Below are 17251 nucleotides of genomic sequence, written 5' to 3' on the forward strand. Positions count from 1 at the left end.
TCCTTGTAGTTGGGCTTGGATGCCTTTTTGGGCTTTTTATGAATTTGGGCCTTAGGGGGAGGGAGGCCCATTGAGGCAGGGGTAATGAAGCCCTTTTTACCTTAAGTCAAGAATTAGGGTTCTGGACTTGAGTTTGAGATCATCATTTTAGAAGAAGAAGAGCAATCATAGGAGAAGAAGAAGTCATTCGTTCATGAAGAAACCCTAAATAGATTTTTAAAGGAGGAAAATATCATTTGTTGTTTTGTCAATAATTATTATGCCATGTCATAATAGTTAAGCTAAGTCATCATTTAACATGTAAGAGTCAGTTACGGATGGGTAATATTTGAATAAAACATATAGTTTGTTGGTGTTTTTTGTACAAAATGTTTGCTTGAATGGTATTTTTTGAACATACCAAACTTCGATGGTGTTTTTGAACGATTTTAAAACATAATTACCCATTTGAGTCATTTTCTCTTGTTTTTTTTTCCTTTACTTATTTTTTACCGATAATTGCCGGTTACCACAAGGTCAAATTTGAACAAAGAATATACTTCGTTGGTGTTTTTTGTACAAATGCTTTACTTGGATGATGTTTTTTAGACACACCAAACTTGAATGATATTTTTTGAACAATTTTGAAATATAGTTACCCGTATAAGTCATTTTCCCAAAATAATTTAGGTGATTTATCAAGGTCTTTCCATTTTGTTTATATCTAGGGAATTGTGTTCGTTTTTTTAATTTTTTTTTTTTTACATATTTAGATAACAAACTTTTTGAAAGTATTCATATATGACTACTATGACCGACCGTCTGTAACAAGTTATCTAGATATGTGAACATTTCCAACAAATTCGTTATCTAGATATATATACAAAAAAACGAGGTTACCCAACAAAATCATTAACATAATAAGTCAAATTCCGTTTTTATTAAGTCCATCAATCATGGTATATATTAATAGATTCAGTTAAATTTCCTTAAAGCAATATTTATAACCATTATAAGCATTTAAATTGACCACTAACATGTTAAGAGCCGTTTTGGTAGCATAATTATCAAACAATTCTATGTATACGAGACAAGAGCAATACTATTGGTGTCGATCAAAGTTACTCCTATTTTTCATATTTTAAATTCTTGTAATACGTGGAGCAAATTTCATTGAAGATTGTGTTCTAATTCATGTTACTGGTCTTTATCTCTAGTATTTTTAGTCTCTAATAATTTTAATTTTTATATTTAACATATTAAACAATAAAATTCTATAAAATGATGATGTTTTTTTTCCTTGTCAATTATGGAGTTTTTATTTATTTATTTATTTTTAAAATTTTTAATTTTTTTACAAAGTAGTGTATTTAAAAAAGATATTACAAAAATGATGTGGTTTTAAAAATATTTACCATTTAGGTTAAATTTTATATCAAATCAAAAATAGAAGGTAAAATAAAAATAAGGAAAGTTGAATTATCATGGTAATTACTTTTTTGTTTTGTTCATATTTGAGTATTTTTTTTGTACATATCTGTGTAATGAACTTGTTGGAAGTGTTCACATATGACTATTATGACCGATTGTAACTTGCTACAGGCGGTCATAATGATCATATGTGAACACTTTCAACAAATTCGTTATCTAGAAAAACGAATTTGTTAAGTCAATTTCCCACTATATAACCATTCCATTGTCATTTTAACATTTTTTTTGAAAAATAACAATTTTTTACGGAATGAAATATTTCATACTCCATTTCGGATTTGATGTTATTCGGTCCGCTCCATTTCGATTAGGTTCCAGATACATACAAGCTATTCCATAATGTATACTGGAATATCATCATATTTTAGACTAAGTGGACAAAGAAGATATGTCATCTGATTCCGGTGTGTAACAACGTATTTTTCAAAACAAAATTTTCATTTTTCAACAACCAAAATTACATTTAAAAACATTCTCAAAAGAGTATTTCACAATTGTTATTACTCAAAACATTTTCCCAAGATCATAGACAAATATCCACTCTGTGTGTACGGTTCACGCCGGCGCCTTCCCACGGTCCTCGCTAGTACCTGAAACACATAACACAACAACTGTAAACATAAATGCTTAGTGAGTTCCCCAAAATACCGCATACAACATATACGCCACTCGAGACTACAGTACGACCCTCCGGTCGATGTGTCTCAGCGGGACCCTCCAGTCCCGTAGCTCGTTGGACCCTCTGGTCCGGTCATAGCTTGTTGGGCCCTTTGGCCCGGTCTAAATCGTTGGACCCTCCGGTCCGGTCTATATCGTTGGACCCTCCGGTCCGGTCTGTATCGTTGGACCCTCCGGCCCGGTCTATACAATCATATAACATACATATATCACATAGCACATAAACTCATTCATAGCACGTAATCTCATACATAGCACATAAGACCCTCCGGTCAACTCATAATACCACTCTAGGTAACGTATAGTGAGAAGACTCATCTCGTGTAACTCGGTAACTCGGAATCCCGGACTCTGTGAAAACAGTATCTAGCTTCCGCCTAATCATAAAAAATAAACACTCGTCATCAACATATTTCCCAAGGCCAGACCATTCCCTCTCATATCACTCTTAGGAGGGTAAAAGACCATTTTACCCCTTACTTGGCTCAAATACACTAAAGTTGACCAAACCCCAAAAGTCAACCCTCCGGGTTACGCTGCGCGTACCAAACATGTACGCTGGGCGTACTCGGAGCCTTCACAGAATCGGGGTACGCGGCCCCTTACGCCGTGTGTACTGGGATTATGCCCAGCGTAACACCCAACTTTCTTATCCTTTTCATTCAGGTCTTAATCGGTTAAGAACTGCGTCCAAACTCCAGATCTGACTCCTTTAATACGACTTAATCCATAAAGTTGAAACCTTTAAGCCTTTGCATGGCTGTAAAGGTCACTTTGTGCTCAAAACACCTTTCCTCTTTCCATAATGAGACTATAACTCATGCATGACATAAGATCCACGACCAAGACTGGATTTTTATGAATCCTCAACACAATATACACTAGAAAAGGCCATATCCAAGCTCTTGGAGACTTTTTGCGCACAAAGTCTCCAACTTTGAACCAAAAACCCTAAAAATGGTCCAAAAAGCAAAACTAATGAAGAACAAGGAAAGCTTTGAGCTTTTTACCTCAAAAGGGATCTCCAACCACTGTAGAACTCGGATCTACACTTGTTCTTCAACTTCTAGCTCCCACAATGGCTCCTTCTTCACCTTGAAAAGATATCTTCAAGCTCAAAAACACACACACAAGCTAAAGCACAGATTTCTGCTCTCTAAGGACTCACTCAAGGGGTATGGTGGCTAATGGCAAAGGACTACATGTTCCTTTTATAGTGCACAAGCCAGAAATTAGGGTTTGCATATGGGCTCACTACACCCAGCGTAATCCATGGGTACGCCCAGCGTACCCGGGCGAGTCCGCGTCCAAATTAAGCGCGTGAGTACGCGCGGCGTACACCTCATTATGCCCAGCGTACTCACAAATCCAACATACAACTTTAAGGGACTCAATTTTCCAACTCACAAAATAGATGGGTCATAAAGCTTACCTGGATTTTGGGCTGTTACAATTCTCCCCCACTAGAACCAGACTTCGCCCTCGAAGTCTCATGTTGAAAACAACTCCGGATGTTGCTCCCGCATCTCCGACTCCGGCTCCCAAGTCAGCTCGGACCCTTTCCAATGTTGCCACTGAACCTGAACTAAACGCACCTCCTTGTTTCTCAGAACTTTGATTTTCCAATCCAAGATAACGATCGACCTCTCAGCATAATTCAGACTCGCATCTACCTGGATGTCCTTCAGTGGTACCACTGCCGACTCATCGGCTATACACTCCCTCAACTGCGACACATGGAAGGTATCATGATTCTGGTCCAACTCCACAGGTAGCTCTAAGCGATATGCTACCTTGCCCACCCTCGCGATCACTCTAAACGGCCCAATATACCGGGGTCCCAGCTTGCCCCTCTTCCTGAATCAGATCACTCCTTTCCAAGGAGATGCCTTCAGAAGCACGAAATCACCAACTTGGAACTCAAGCTCAGATCGTTGCCTATCCGCATAACTCTTCTGGTGATTCTGAGCGGTCAACAACCTCTGTCTGACCTGCCGTATCTGCTCTGTCGTATGAAGCACTATCTCCGTACTACCCATCACGCGTTGGCCTACCTCACCCCAGCAAAATGGGGGTCTGACACCTCCTCCCATACAACAGCTCAAATGGTGGCATACCAATGCTCGAGTGATGGCTGTTGTTATAGGAAAACTCAGCCAAGGGAAAATACGTGTCCCAACTCCCGCCGAAAACCAACACACATGCTCGGAGCATGTCCTCGAGCGTTTGAATCGTCCGCTCACTCTGCCCAATTACTCGTTCCCTTTTGCGGTTCTCCGGTCTCACGGCCTCCGCCCGGGCCCCTCGAATGGTGTCCCACACCGGAGTCATCACTGTCATTCTCATACAAACATCTCGTATTGGGGCGCCCTCCGTCCTATGGATCAGGGCATCGGCTACAACATTAGCCTTGCCCGGGTGGTACAGGATCTCGCAGTCGTAATCCTTTACCACATCCAACCATCTCCTCTGGCGCATATTCAGATTGGGTGATCCATCAGGTACTTTAAGCTCTTGTGGTCTGTGTATATGGTACACCGGACCCCATACATATAGTGACGCCAGATCTTGAGGGCGAACACCACTGCCCCCAACTCCAGATCGTGGGTGGGATACCTCGACTCATGAGGTTTCAGCTGCCTCGATGCGTATGCTATCACATGCCCCCTCTGTATAAGCACCGCTCCCAATCCTGATATCGATGCATCACAGTACACCACAAAATCTTCCATCCTTTCCGGTAGTGTGAGCACCGGAGCTTCGCACAATCTCTGGCGAAGTATCTCAAACGAGGTCTGCTGCTCCGGACCCCACGAAAAAGTAACACCCTTCCGGGTCAACTTGGTAAGTGGCACGACGATCTTGGAGAAATCCCTGCTAAATCTTCGATAATATCCAGCCAACCCTAAGAAACTCCTGATCTCGGTAGGCGACCTCGTCACCTCCCAACTCATCACTGCCTCGATCTTGGCCGGATCGACCAATATCTCTTTTTGGTTAACGAGGTGCCCTAGGAACTGGACCTCCCGTAACCAAAAATCACACTTGGAGAATTTGGCGTAAAGCCTCTCTGATCTCAGAACTCCGAGGATCTCCCTCAAATGCTCCTCATGTTGCTCTCTAGATCTCGAATATTCCAAGATATCATCGATAAATACGATCATCGAACGATCCAACATCGGCCGATACACCCTGTTCATGAGATCCATGAACGCTGCTGGTGCATTGGTGAGCCCGGATGGCGTCACCACAAACTCGTAATGCCCATAACGAGTCCTGAACGTTGTCTTCTGGATATCTTCATCCCACACCCTAATCTGGTGATATCCCGATCTCAAGTCTATCTTGGAGAACCAAGACGCCCCCTGCAACTGATCGAACAAATCGTCGATCCTCGGTAACGGATAACGGTTCTTGACCGTCAACTTGTTCAACTCCCAGTAATCAATGCACATCCGGTGTGAACCATCCTTTTTCTTGACAAAAAGGATCGACGCTCCGCATGACGAGCTACTCGGTCTAATAAACCGCTTCCCCAGAAGCTCTTGAAGCTGTGAGGATAACTCCTGCATCTCTGGCGGCGCAAGGCGATAGGGTGCCTTGGCAATAGGTGCCGCCCCCGGTATCAAATCAATACGAAACTCCACTTGCCTCTTGGGAGGCACACTCGGCAACTCCTCGGGGAAAACATTGGTGAACTCCTGCATAATCGGGACCTCATCAATCGAACTTGGCCTCCCAACAGCCACTCGCGTGTCCATCACATAGGCCACAAACCCCCTACAGCCATGCTGCGGACTCTGCCTCGCCCTTGCAGCCGAACAAAATGCTGACTCAGGACGGGTGCCCTCACCGTACACCATAAGCACTCCCCCACTAGGGTCTCGTATCGTCACCAACTGACGCTCGCAATCTATAATGGCTCCAAATTGACTAAGCCAATCCATGCCCACTATAACACATACGTCCCCATCGCAATCGGGACTAGATCAATCGGGAACCCCACACCGAAGATCTCAAGTCTACATCCTCGAATCACCTCGGTGACATACACCGCTCGCTCGTTAGCTATAGAAACTTGCAGAGGCCGACTCAATGCCTCCCGACAAATACTGATATAACGACTAAAAGCTAATGACACAAAGGATCGACTCGCTCCCGAGTCAAATAGCACTAAGGCAGGTACATATATCACAAGAAAAGTACCGACCATGACATCGGGTGCTGTGCAGACCTCCTCCGCTGTCAACTGGACGGCTCTCCCGCGAGCCTTTGGGGCCTCAACCTTCGCTGGTCAAACCTCGGTAGCCCTAGCAGCAGGCGTAGATCCCTGCGCTGATCCCTGACGTAGCTGAGGGGACTCGGCCTTCCGATGGCCTGTCTGGTTGCAATGAAAACAAACCGAAAATCCCTTGGGTCAATCCTTCATGATGTGCCCCTCCTTTCCGCACTTGTAACATACCTCCGCTTTGCACGAACCCTCGTGACTCTTGCCGCACTTCCCACAAGTACGACCCTTCGCATTCCCGGATCTCGAATCAGCGGGCCTGGCCCGCTTGGCTACCGACTGAGACTGTGCTGGCCGCCGATCCCTCCCCTGGGACTCCGCCTCCTCCTTGGCCTGAGTCTCCAACTCTATCTCCCTCTTCCGGGAATTTGCCCGGAGTTCGACAAATGTTCGCTAAGTCGAGTTCGCCACGAACTCCCGAATATCTCTCCTCAGCACACTCAGATACCGGCTCATACGAGCCTGCTCCGTAGACACCTGCTCAGGGCAAAACATCTCCCTCTCATGGAACTTCCGTATGATCACCGTAACTGAATCAGTACTCTGCTTGAGGGTTAAAAACTCCTGAGCTAGTCGTTCCCTTTCCACAGAGGGAACGTACTCATCACGGAACAAGGTGGTGAACCTCTCCCAGGTCACCGCAGTAAGCTCAGCTGGGGTGAAATCTGCTGACACAAACTTCCACCCGTCCTTCGCCCCCAGGCGAAGCTGGTTCAGCGCGAACCGCACTCTCAAGTGCTCTGGACATGAATAAGTGTAAAAACATCCCTCAACATCTGCAATCCATCTCATAGCAACGATCGGATCCTGGATCCCATTGAACTCTGGTGGCTTCGTGTTGCTGAACTCCCGATACAACAACGAATCACCCCCTTGCGGCCTGGCAGCCGCAACAGCTGCAGTGGCTGCAACAACAGCAGCATCAGTAAGAGCAGCATACCGCTCATCAAAAGTCTCAATCAACGTGGTCTTGATAGACCCAAACATCTCCGGTATCTCCGCCCGAATGGCCGCAGCCACCTCCTCATGATACAACCGACGGATCTCCTCGTCGCTGACACCGTTGCTCTCAGGTGTGTGTCATGTCCCAACCATGATGTCTTTGAAATACAACATAAAAACATCTGAGACTCGATCGAACATGTTCGCACTCGATAACGCAACCCTACTTGTCCTCCAGCATCCTAAGGATTCTTACTTGGACTGCTCATCGATCCGGTGCCTTCGGTAGTACGGGCCCTATACTACCGACCACACCGCATCAGCATTCACTTCAAGTCCTCCTCCTTGGATTCTGGATCACAAGTACTCTACTCTCGCTATGCATTGGCTACCCTCTGGTAGACCTCTCATGAGCTCCTTACTGCTACCTACTCACTTTCAAGGCATCTCATAGTAGTAGTAATCTCCTAGGCTAAGGCATCACAAATCAGGCCACTCTAGTCCTAATATGAATACCTACCCTACTCTAGCATGCATAAGATAACATAGCATATTTCGTAACACATAATGTAAGGGTATTTTGGGGACCCACCATTCGGGCGCTGGCTGTCCGTACCCACTGTTCCGCTCTGGTTGTCTCTAAACCTCTTACTCTTTAAAAAAAATTTAGTTTTTATTGTTGAAAATTTTTCAAATCCTCAGTTTGAGTTCAGATACGCCCGAAGGTGCATCCGAGTCCCTCAAACCAAGGCTCTGATACCAACTTGTAACAACGTCTTTTTCATAACAAAATTTTCATTTTTCAACAACCAAAATTACATTTAAAAATATTCTCAAAAGAGTATTTCACAATTGTTATTACTCAAAACATTTTCCCAAGATCATAGACAAATATCCACTCTGTGTGTACAGTTCACGCCGGTGCCTTCCCACGGTCCTCGCTAGTACCTGAAACACATAACACAACAACTGTAAACATAAATGCTTAGTGAGTTCCCCAAAATACCGCATACAACACATACGCCACTCGAGGCTACAGTATGACCCTCCGGTCGATGTGTCTCAGCGGGACCCTCCGGTCCCGTAGCTCGTTGGACCCTCTGGTCTGGTCATAGCTCGTTGGGCCCTCTGGCCCGGTCTAAATCGTTGGACCCTCCGGTCCGGTCTGTATCGTTGGACCCTTCGGTCCGGTCTGTATTGTTGGAACCTTCGGCCCGGTCTATACAATCATATAACATACATATATCACATAGCACATAAAATCATTCATAGCACATAATCTCATACATAGCACATAAGACCATCCGTTCAACTCATAATACCACTTCTAGGTAACGTATAGTGAGAAGACTCACCTCGTGTAACTCGGAAACTCGGAATCCCGGACTCTGTGAAAATAGTATCTAGCCTCCGCCTAATCATATAAAATAAACACTCTTCATCAACATATTTCCCAAGGCTAGACCATTCCCTCTCATATCACTCTTAGGAGGGTAAAAGACCATTTTACCCCTTACTTGGCTCAAATACACTAAAGTTGACCAAACCCCAAAAGTCAACAAAAGTCAACCCTCCGAGTTACGCTGCGCGTACCAAACATGTACGCTGGGCGTACCCGGAGCCTTCACAGAATCGGGGTACGCGGCCCCTTACACCGCGTACTGGGATTACGCCCAACGTAACACCCAACTTTCTTATCCTTTTCATTTAGGTCTTAATCGGTTAACACTTACGTCCAAACTCCAGATCTGACTCCTCTAATATGACTTAATCCATAAAGTTGAAACCTTTAAACCTTTGCATGGCTGTAAAGGTCACTTTGTGCTCAAAACACCTTTCCTCTTTCCATAAAGAGACTATAACTCATGCATGACATAAGATCCACGACCAAGACTGGATTTTTATGAATCCTCAACACAATATACACTAGAAAAGGCCAGATCCAAGCTCTTGGAGACTTTTTGCGCACAAAGTCTCCAACTTTGAACCAAAAACCCTAAAAATGGTCCAAAAAGCAAAACTAATGAAGAACAAGGAAAGCTTTGAGCTTTTTACCTCAAAAGGGATCTCCAACCACTGTAGAACTCGGATCTACACTTGTTCTTCAAGTTCTAGCTCCCACAATGGCTCATTCTTCTCCTTCTTCACCTTGAAAAGATATCTTCAAGCTCAAAAACACACACACAAGCTAAAGCACGAATTTCTGCTCTCTAAGGACTCACTCAAGGGGTATGGTGGCTAAGGGCAAAGGACTACATGTTCCTTTTATAGTGCACAAGCTAGAAATTAGGGTTTGCATCTGGGCTCACTACGCCTAGCGTACCCGGGCGAGTCCGTGTCCAAATTAAGCGCGTGAGTACGCGCGGCGTACACCTCATTACGCCCAGAGTACTCACAAATCCAACATACAACTTTAACGGACTCAAATTGCCAACTCACAAAATAGATGGGTCATAAAGCTTACCTGGATTTTGGGCTGTTACAGGTGAGTTGAAAGTTTTACGGGCAAATTTTCACCTTGCTTGTAATTGTTTAAATTTCTGAATATATTTTTAAATAAGTGAGTCAAGAAGACGAAGAACTAGTCCAAAACATGAATACCTGGCTCGGAACACGAAGAATATGTCCAAAATGTTACTTTTAAACTTTAAATGTGCCTAAATTATGTTGTTTTTTTAGTGCCCTACATTATTCCACATTAAAAATTTGTAGTCTGGAACATATAAAATGCATCCTAGAACACACAAGACATGTCTGGAATGAGATAACTACTCTAGAATCCGAAGAAAAAGTTCAGAATGTTGAACACGGTGTGTTCTAGAGGACCTGTTTCATTCTAAAATTGTTTTGAAATTATTTATTTATTTATTTTTGTAGCATGACGATGTTTTTGGTGCATTGACCCATGTAATATCTAACAAACCGGCAATTGTTGCGGACATTCTTACTAAACTCAGGGCCCGACCGCATGTGAGGCTATGTTCTAAATGACGTGTTCTGGTAGGTTGTTAGGTATTTCAGTAAGGGTCGAACGGGATCATTTGCTTTTACATTACGTATTCTGCAAAGAAGTTATGACAAACCCTTGAAGCCCAGTACAATAAATGATTTTTGAGATTTATGAGTACGAGTTGACGTTTGAGAAGATGGAATTCTACTTTGTAACCGATTTACGGTTAGGTGAATATATTGTCGCCTTGGATTCCGGACACACTTTCCCGTTATGTGTGTTTCCTAAGGTTAAGGCGACTGACTCGATGAAATTGAAAGATTTTATTAATATCTTCATGAGTTATCGGAGGAGGATGTGGTCTGAGTTTGTCTATTATATTTGTTGGAGATGGGGTTCAAATGTTCAATGTTTGGTTACCTAGTCAGCTTGTGAAGCTGGAGTATTTCGGTTTGGTATCAAAATTTGATGATTTCAACATGTATCATGTCGTTAAATTATTAATATTATTAGTAATGTTATTTACGGAATTAATTATGCATTTTTGGCGTCGCAAATATTTGTGTGTGTGTGTTGGGGGGGGGGGGGGGATAATATGAGATCAATTATTGTAACATACACGTTCAGTTATCGTGTTTTGTTTAAAAATGAATATTATTTAATATATGATATTGAGTGTTGAGTTCTAACAAGATAGTTTTTACGAAATTTGAAGTAAAACTATGTTTAGAATCATCCAGAAAGTATTGGAAGTCTTATGAGATTCCGATCAAAAGTCAACTATTGAAAATTAAAAAAATATAAAGTTGGAAATAAGTAAAAATAATGTTATTGAAAGTTGTATATTATCTCGTTAGAAACATTTAGACGAAAACCTCATCGAAATCCGAGTTATAACGAAAAAGTTATGACCAATCGAAGATCCGCGACAAAATCGGCAAAACACTATTTAGCGTAAAAAGTAAGTTTTCAATAAACTACTTTTTAGCCTTTATGATCTAAATGAAAGTCTTAGTATTCATTAAACCAAAAATTTTCATAAAAAGAACGTCTAAATCTGACTTCGTATGAGGAAGTTATGATTTTTCTAAGATTCGATATAGCAGTATACAACTAAAAACTCGAAATAAAGATCGAGTCATTTGTAGCCGACACAACCTAAATAAGAATCGAAGGTCTTGTCAATAGTAGTACAACGGTATAAAGACAGATGAAAATGGACGTTGTATGAAGAAGTTATGAATTTTTAACAGATTTTCATGTCCCGGCCCGTTAAAAATATAATATTAAAAATAAAGTCAAAATTAACTGACGGAGTCTAAACGAAAGTTGTAGAGCATAATTTCACCTATGCGTGCATATAAAGAACGTTAAAAACAGAGCTCGTATATGAAAGATATGAAAATTTGAAGTTTTGGGCACAAACTTCGAGGCTGGTCTGAAGGAGTACGCCCAACGTACCGATGCACGCCCAGCGTATTCGTGAAGTGCTCTGGAGTCCGTCACCATCCCTACTCCTTTGCATGAGTGCCACGTGTCGTAGGCTTGTCGAGTCTGAGCTGATCCACTTCGTACGCCCAACGAAGAAGGCTGCAAGGCAGTATGCCCCGCATACCGGAGAATTACGCCCAACGTAATGCTGAGTCTTGGACACTATATATAGAAACCGAACGCTTCTGAATTTTGTTTAGAATTTTGAGACTCTTTCAGTCCCTATACTCTCTAAAATTACCCTAACACCCCCCGAAGCTATGACAACCTGAAACTTCTATCAAGGAAACTCGACTCTGTCACCTTTTAAACACCATTTTCGTTTAAGTATTCTAAGCATGAGTACCACCAAGATTAAGATTAGGGATGAACTATAAAGTCGTGAAATAGCAAAAATGGGCCATACACCCTCTTGGGAGGAGTGTGCGACCGTACACATAGGTGTGCGGCCGCACACCTGCCCCTCAACCGCACACCCGGGGTGGTGGGTCACCCACCCCTATAAATATGAGGAGACCCCTCTCATTCACCCAATTCTTCCTTTGGCTGCACACTGCTACTTTCTCTTTCTAGAATCTTCATCCAAGAGCACTCCAATGGCATAAAAAACGTAAGTGATTCATCCCCTAGCTTGTTATACTTGAAAGATTTCCTTGATTCTTCATGTTTTAGGCTTTGTTCTTTATCCTTTGAAGGTGTATGGCCACCCACCTTCATAAGGTCGTCCATACACACCTTAAAGACCCTCCAAAGTGAGAATTTGGCCTCTATCTTCTAGTTGGACACGACCCTAGCCTTGATGCTCTTGAAAAATCGACATTTTGGGCAAGGACGAAGAGTGTACGGCCGCACACTCCTCTGTACGGCCGCACACCCCTTGTACGACCGCAAACACCTCCCAGAACCGTAAACACCCACTTTGATGTTCACACTTGGCCTTACACTTGCAAAACCATTAAGTATGGGACCTAGAACACTCCTTGGTTGCTTTTAGAACCTTGGAAACGCCACAAAAGCACCCCTTATCATGAGTGTACGACCGTACACTCATGGACCGTACACCCATGGCCGCACACACCCTTAGGGTGGCGATACACCTCCTTTACTCAATCACATAAAGTTTTAACACTTAGTTCAAGTGTTTTCTAAGTCCCTAGATTAGCTTCCCGTTATGTCTAGTCGTGAAATACCCAGATTTTTACTCCTATATGTGTTATTACATGTTAAATAGGATCTAATTGTGTTCAAGACTTCACTAGGCACTCATCATCTCATACGGATCTTCGTTTAAACCATTCACTCAAGGTGAGTTCATACCCCTATGTTTTTCCGTGTTTTCATGTTTTCAGGGGGGGGGGGCACAAGTAAAAGTACAAGGAAACTTATGCTCAAAATATATTATTTTGTCTAAGATAATTAAATTTTCAGTATGCTTTTAACGTGGAAAACAATTTTTACCAAGCGATTAAGAAACAAACTCGTAGAATCAGTTTCAAAATTAGGGTAACTAACTTGTGAATCATGTGGTAAAATATATTATTTTACAAGGGACTCATGCAAAATCATAAACATGATTTTCAGTATTATTACTTGTAAATTTGTTATTCTAAGTTGGAGACACGTCCTTGGTAACACTCCCACCGAATTCGAGAGTGTAGGTCTAGAACTTGTAACCATAATCTCTTGTAAGGAGAGCGTGACTGATGTGTATAGATCTATACGGGACTGACTATCCCGCACCTGAACTGCTAGCTACAGTTAGGCAGACATGCCTGGGGTGACAAAAGTCATAAGATACTGGCCCCGTTACGTGCCATATCAAGTTATTGTATGGTTATAAAACTCACAACCTAGATAGCAGAGATTTACTTTTGTAATAATGAATCAAGTGAACTAACCTCAAAGTAATAACCGATTTGATTATTACTAGATGGTGTTGATAGTACCTTCAGGATTTAGTTCAATACGTTTTCTTTTATCATTTTTATCTATATAATAAGGCTAACATACCTCACTGGGAGTAACCAGGGTTTTTAAAAGAAAACTACGCTTATCGATATAAGTATGGTAGATACTCGTACACCTCAGCTCAGAACGGATAGCCAACCATCAACTTTTAGGGAAAATATAGGATTTTCCCGGGATAACTTGGCTTTTCATAAACAGATTGTTTTTTACATGTAACTAACGGATATTCATATTCATTCCACGACTCCTTGGGTTGTACATAACTTGTATAAAGCTGGGAGTCATGGAAGGAATGGGGTTTCAAGCACGCTTTTCATAAGAAAATTTAGGATTTTCTTGAGGAACACTTTTCAAAAGGATTCAAGGAAACATTTTCCACCATAACTTAATGCTTATGAACTCACCAACTTTATGCTGATATTCTTTCAAAACTGCTTGTATTCTCAGGGACTTAGTAGACGGGTACTTCCAAGCTTTTGGAGAAGTTAGCGCATTAGAGTCACGTCATTCCATTTTACTTTTGCTAAGAAGCAAAACTTTGTACTAAGACAATGTAAATATTATTCATATATGTTTTCAATGTTTGGTTGTGTTTACTATGCTTGCTATGATAGAACTGTTGTGATAGTACGCATGACGTCAACCACCCCCGAACGTTTCCGCCATTCCAGTTTGGGGGTGTGACAGATTGGTATCAGAGCTCTTGTTTATAGTGAACTAAGTATACCGAACCTTCCATGGTATACATCTATAAACACTAAGGGGCCTAAGTGCTCTAAACTAAAAGTATACTTTCAAAACATAAGTATTTTTATAAAAAGTATACAAGTATACCTAAGTACCTGAATCAGTGTCATAAGTAGAACAAAACAAAAGTATTTGGATGTTGGACATCACGGTTAAACCTGAGCAGTTATGTAATCATGTCTAGGATCAATATAGCCTGATCAACTATATTCATTCGAGACATGACCAACATGTGCTTGGGAGTGACTGTGGTGTTGCAGCAAGCCTAAAAATACCTAGATACCAGAATAATTCTAGAATCAAACGTTAGGGTCAGAATACTATAGGAGTATTTTAGGATGCTATAACGACCGAACTAGAAACTTACCCAATAATCCATTCTTCAAGAATCAATCATGTAGCTATAATACACTAGAAGTATTATTAGAGTCAATGCCTATTAACTATCCCTTTACCCTTATCTCGTGTAGATAGCATGGCCGGATTCCATCTCCCTGGTGACTTGTACTTTCCCAACCAAGGAAATGGAGGATGGCTCGATGATGAGCCAGAAGAACCTGCAATCCCCTTAGATGATCATTTCATCGAGAACTATTCGGAAGGTTCCGAATCCGAACCCGAAGTCAATAATCTACCCCTGGTGGCTCTTGTCCCAAATCCTAACCCTCGCCGGTTTTTCAAGGTCCGACGCCTCCATGGGTGGAAAGCTTGGAAACATGGAGTCAAGAGCAGGATCAACCTATGCCCTTCAATGGAGACAAAAGCTTCTACGATCTGAGCGTAGGAGGCTCAGTAGACAGAGTCCTCCCAATCTTGGTCCGCAAGGTTGCTAGGAACGAAATACAGGGTAGGAATGCCCTCAATAGAATCATGGAATGCATACAATCCGCATTATCCGTCTTGAAGATGCTCGTGAGAGGATTATGGGTGACAACGAGATCCTACGACGAGAGCTCGCTGCAACTCGAGCTGAAGTCATGGAACTCCGAGTACGCCAAAGAGTATTCTAACGACACCTTTTTGACATGGAGTGCCAACTGGCTAACTTAAGGATCCGTTCGAGGAGTCCCCGTTGCTAGTAGGAAATACTCTACTCATCCTTTCTTTTAGTTAAGAATAGCCTTCCTACCTATGCTATAAGTAGCACTTTTTCCCGCAAACATCTCTATATTTCAAGTACTGTTTTGCTAGTTCCTCATATTGTCAAATTTTCTATCTGTTGGTATGTTGTAGACCTACTCGTAGGTCGGATTTTTTTCCTAACTATGTGTAATCTTAATGACAATTATAGAGATAATAGTCTTAACTCGGTTAAAGGTCATCGTTAGCAAACATATATCTTAGATCAATCACCTGTGAACTAAGTAACTTTATCAAAGCCATACAACTATTCATCTTCGAAACATATTTATACGCTGTACTCTTATCCTAGACGATCACTCATTTCCCCATCAATATCATGTCATTCTCCATAAAGAGCTTTGATGTTATGATCAGCATGGATGAGTGAACCTCAATCACGCTAATTACCCCTGTTTCGAGAAAACGATTCGTCTCAATTTTCCCTCTGGCGAAGCCCTCACCATTTTCTGTGATAAACTCAGTTCGAATATTCGTATCGTTTCATGCATCAAAACTCAGAAGTACCTACAGAAGGAATTCTTAGCATTTCAAGCTTATGATAATGAAATGCAAGAATGTTAAAGACCATGAGAGCTTTCCCGAAGTCTGGAAATTTTTCCCGACACTTTCCCTAAAAATCTTCCAGGGATTTCTCCTGAACGCCAAGTCAAGTTTTGTATCGACTTAATCCCCAAAGCTACTCCTGTAGCTAAACCTTCATATCATCTAATGCCGGCGGGAGTGCAAAAAAAAACCAGTCAGCCCAACGAACTGGTCAGCGAAGGATTCATAAGTCTGTGTCATGTGGACCTTATTATGGATTGTTTTCAAATCTTTTCAAAAATTAAAAATCAATATTCGCTAATCGAAAGTAACCGAGTTCGGATGACACTCGGTCTCTAACCACACTAGAAACTTACTTCTATTCCTGCTAGAAACACATCATAGGGATGTGGGTTGGACCAATGAGAACCAAATAACAAAATGGGAAATTTTCAGGCATATAACATTTAGAATACATCCAGAGGCAACCATTGTCGCTCACAAGTTCATTTTCTCGACGTGTAGCAGAATCATGCCGCCGAAAGAACGTAACCAACCCTCCAGTAAGACAACAGTCCTCCAGATGGACTCACCCACGTTCCAAGCTACTGTCACAGCAGCCGTAGTGGCTGCCCTAGATGTTCTTAATGCTAACAACCTAAATGGGAATGGGAACAGTTTCCACACCTCAAACTGTAGCAACACACCCGGAAACCAAAAGGGCTTATCCAGAAGGACACTCCAACTCCCAAACCTAAGAGCGCCAAACGAAAATTTAGGATCAGGATAAAGTCTAAGTCGTCTCAGAAACTTGCCAAGAGATGACAACCCGAGATAACTTCTACAGCCACCACATCCACACAACCAGTGCCAATGCCAGTGTGGCAATATGCTAGAAAACTTCCAAATTGCGAGAAATGCAACTTCCACCACGTAGGAAAGTGCCGCAAACTTCAATGTAAGAATTGAAACAGGCAAGGACACACCACTCTATACTGCAGGGCACCTGCACAGCCAAACACCTCGAATTATGGTATAAGGATGGTTCAGGT

This window comes from Lactuca serriola, chromosome 5 (genome assembly GCF_051521515.1).
Source record: "Lactuca serriola cultivar US96UC23 chromosome 5, Lser_US96UC23_V15, whole genome shotgun sequence".
NCBI classification, from domain to species: Eukaryota; Viridiplantae; Streptophyta; class Magnoliopsida; order Asterales; family Asteraceae; genus Lactuca; species Lactuca serriola.